The sequence below is a fragment of the Tamandua tetradactyla genome, chromosome 8 (genome assembly GCF_023851605.1).
Source record: "Tamandua tetradactyla isolate mTamTet1 chromosome 8, mTamTet1.pri, whole genome shotgun sequence".
Taxonomy (NCBI): Eukaryota; Metazoa; Chordata; class Mammalia; order Pilosa; family Myrmecophagidae; genus Tamandua; species Tamandua tetradactyla.
In genome coordinates this window covers 1,220,801-1,225,333 of record NC_135334.1, presented here as the reverse complement: position 1 = coordinate 1,225,333, position 4,533 = coordinate 1,220,801, and positions in this window count along the sequence as shown.

The following is a 4,533-nucleotide window of genomic DNA, read 5'->3' as shown; positions in this document are numbered from 1 at the left end:
GTGCATGTACCCAAGTGGAGAGGGGGCTTCTTCAAGGCTAGGGAGAGATTCTGCGTCGGGGAGAGGCGAGCGGCTGAGGCGGATGGCGGTGGGGACCTCGCGTGAGCAGCCGGGGTGGCCAGTCAGGAGCAGTGACCTTCACGTCCCTCGCCGTGAAGAACCACGAGGGCTCTGGAAATGGGACTGGCCCGAGGACAGCCGAGATTTCTCTGGGTCAGCCCGATGAATGGGTAGGTAGGGAAGCAGAAGGAGGAGGACATGAGGCGGTCTCTGGCGGTCTACGGGACCGCGCGCAGATGGAGCGGGCACCCGAGGAACAAGGGCATCCGGCTGGCGAGGGCTGGCTCCAGGCTCTTCAGTTTGGGAGGATGGCGTTCAGAAGAACGCCCAAGGAGAGGTAGGTTTCACGGGTAGGGCTGAGTTTAACTGGGATATGTGGGGTTCGGGGCACCATAGGACATCTGAGTGAGCTGCTGTCACCTGACCCTTCACCTTTCCTCCCCTCATCTGATTGTTCAAATTGATGTAATGCTGCTGATATGAACTACTGGGGTGCAGATGGGAGAAGGTGATGGCTTGTTTGACTTTGCAACTTGGAACTTCCATGCTTGTCCTGGTAGCTGCACTTTGCCTTGTGCAAAATCCTTGTGGATTTTGCGGACACCAGATCTTTTTGTCCCCAAGAACTGAACTGAGAGAGACATACAGTTTGCAAGGGCCCAATCCTTTCTTCATGCTGAAGAGAACTCCGGATAGCCCACCCAACCATTATTCTATGAGACATTCTAAAGAACTTCCCATACTTTCCAGGCTGTGGGAAGGACCGGAGAAGCTCACCTCTATTCCTTTCCCTTTGCCCACTGGCCCCCACTTTGTGGCTCCACCTGGGGGATTTGCACGGTCTGAGAGCCCAGCCCCCAAACCTGTACTTGTTCCCTTTGGGCTGGAACAGAAGGGTCTGCAGAAAGGGGTAGTGGAGGGAAGAGAAGATAAATAACAGGCTTACAAGAGCCTTTTGTAGCTTGTCAAAAGTTAAGGACCTTACGTTTCCAATCTCCTTTATTTCAGTTTCTGCTCTAAAGCTGGGAATCCAGGTGAGCTGTCATCTGCAGGGAGGGAGAAATGTGCCACATATATTCAGAATGACACAACAAGAATGGGGAGCTTAGAAGAGGGGCCGGGACAGACTTTGGCACTATCATCTTGGCATTTGTTTATTTTCCATTGGCTTTAAAATATTTTAGTTTTTGTAACTGTGCAATGTATTTACTATGAAGTATTAGAGAATATACATAAAAAGATGTAAATATTTTGCACTAGCCCATTTTTCACTACCTTTGGCATTTTGGCATACGGCTTTACAGAATGTATATAAATATCAATGCCTTTAAAAACTTTTAAATTATGTATAAAATACAAACAGAGAAGTGTAAAAATTGTAAGTAGGTGTCTTCACAAATAGAACACACCTGGGCAAGCAGCCCTGCACTCCATTTACATGTGATGTGGTTACTGATTTGGTGGGGTTGATAGCCACTATTCATTTCTCTTTGGAAAAGTAACTTTAGTTCATTTTCCCTCCTTTTTGAGCCTCTTTTAGTAAATCTTATATATTTATTATTCCTTTATAACCTATTAACTTGTTACATATGCCTTCTTTATGATCCTTTAAATACGTAGCATGGACAGCACAACATATACCTTTGACTTTTTATTATCTAATACAAATTATTATTTTTACCAGTTCTCTGATGTTAGAACTTTAAACTCCATTTACCTCTCCTGCTTTGTGCTTTATAACCATTATTTTAGGTCTTTGTGTGTATATCTTAAACTCTGTAAGTCATTGCTATTGTGTCTTTTTTCCTTGTGTAATTTCCTTTGACTTCACTAATTCTGTGTTCTGCTATATCAAATATGCTCTTAAACCTAGCAATTAAATTCGTAATCTCAGATTGATAACAACGTATGCAGAAATATCTGAGGACCCTTCAGAGAGAGAAAGAGAGAGAGAGAGAAAGAAGAGAGAGAGAGAGAGAGAGAGAGAGAGAGAGAGAGAGAGAGAGAGAGAGAGAGAGAGAGAGAGAGAGAGAGAGAAGAAGCTGCTGGAATGCAATATATCTGAAGTGGGTTGGCTTTTACAAGGAGGATTTATTAAGTTACATGTTACAATTCTAAGGCTGTGAAAATATCCAAATTAAGGCATCAACAAGAGGATACCTTCACTGTAGAAAGGCTGATCACTTCTGGGGTTTCTCTGTCACATTGGAAGGCACATGGTGACGTCTGCTGGCCCTTTGCTCCTGGGTTTTGTTGCTTTCAGCTCCTGGGTCCAGTGGCCTCCTCTACGAGCTTCTGTGGGCCCTCACTTAGTTTCTCTATGAAAAATCTGGATTTCACCTCTTAGCTTAGCATCTGCGAGCGTCTGTGTCTTGGTCTCATTTCTCTGCTTTCCATGTCAGTTCTACAAGCATCTCCAAACATCTGTGTCTGTCCTTTCCCCCATTTTTGCCCCTGTGTTGGCTTTTTTAAGGACTCCATAAACTAATCAAGACCCACCTTAAATGAGCGGGGCCACACCTCTTGGGAACAACCTAATCAATACGCCCCACGCAAACAGTAGGTCTGACCCACAAGATTGGTTTAAGATTGAGAGAGCATGGCTTTTCTGGGGTACATAACAGTTTCAAACCAGCACAGAAACCCTCTGGAATTTCTTTATCTTTTGGAATTTGAAATCCCCACCAAACAGCTGGCCCAGGCAGCCAATCAAGCCCTAGTTCATTACATTTGACTCGATACAAAATAAAGCCCACCTGCCCAAGCCCATCCCTAATGAGACAAAGCTTGTTCCAACCAATAGGAGTCTAATTAATTTCATTTCTATGTCTATAAAAATTCTTTGTCATCCTTGGAAACCTGAAGCTACTTCTGTATGGCTTCCTTTGCTGTGCAAGACTTTTGTGTCCCAAATAAAATGCTCGTTACTGTAAGCTCCACTCTGATTTGTTTTTCCCCAGGTACTGAACTTTGCTTTGTTGCTTTGTAGATTCCAATTACGCATGTCAAAGTTTCCACCTTTTCATCTATATTGTTTATCTTTTCCTCTATTTATGACATTAGTAATCAGAGTTTTTAAAATATTTTGCTGCTAATTCCAACGACTTTCTCTTTATATATACATTTGCCTTCTTGTGTGTCTAATGATTTTGTTCTAATGTGTGCCAATATTGTACATAAAAGAGATGTAGAGACTCTAGGTGATATGTTTTTCTTCAAATTAGAGTTCTCTTTTTCTTCTGTTAGGCAGAAGGGTGAAGGCCTGATTTCAATTCAGTAACAAATTAAGTTGGTTTGGGGTTAGGTTGTATTTTATTAAGACTTAGTAGGCAGAAGCCTAGAGCAGAGCTAGGTACATGGGGGAGTTTGCAGCCGTTTGTTCAGGGTCTTTTTGTGGATTCTTACCCTATTGCTGGGATGCATATGGACAGGGTGAGAGCATGTGAGGTCTGCCATACAGCAGTTTTGCTATGTTTAAGAGTAGAATGGACATATTAGAGGCTGACTGGTGCAGAGAGGTATTTGAGTTTTAGACTAATCAGAGTGAGACTAACTCCTCTGCACAACTGGCTGAAACACTGCGAAGGCCATAACTTTGGAGAAAGGACCACTCCTAAGAGTAAAGCCTACTCTGTAGCAACCTTTAAAAAGACTAAAATTAAGTTCTAGAGCAATATTTTGGCCTTTGGAGTTTGAGTCTTACTTGTTGGAAGGGTTTAGTAATCACCTGGGGCCTTCCACAGACCCCTCTCCAACAAAACATAGAACCAAGACTGTGTTTAAGGCAATCCACTAGGAACTGAGTTAGTTCTAGAACAAATACTACCATCTTCAGAGGAATGCAACAGAATCCTGAATTTGTACAATATGTCAACGCAATGCCCAGTATAAAGTGAAAAATACTAGAGAAGTAAAGAGACAGGAAAATCTAACCCATTGTAAAAAAAATCAATTAATAAAACCTAATTTGAGATGGCCTAGAGGTGGGTTTGGTAGACAAAACATTTACAGCAGCTATTGTAAACATGTTAGTTAATTTAAAAAATATTGATCTTAAAGAGTGAACAGATAGGAACTCTCAGCAAAGAAGTGTCAGCTATAAACAGAAATAAAAAAGTAATTCAGAACTCAAAAAAGTAGAATAACTGAAATCAAACTTTACTGAACGGGCTAAACAGCAGATGGGAAATGAAAGAAAATATAATTAGTTATATTAGAAGACAGTTTTATATAAATTATTCAATCTGAAGAAGAGAGATAAAAATAAATGGTATAAAAGTAACAGAATGTCACTAACTCATGAAGCAATATCACACAGTATAATTGGAGTTCTAAAGGAAGTGGATTATAAATATGTGACAGAAAAAATATCTGAAGAAACAATGGCCAAATGTTTCATAAATTTCAAGAAAAATATTATGTAAATAAGAATCTGAACAATCCTTAAAAGGATCAATACAAAGAAAACCAAAC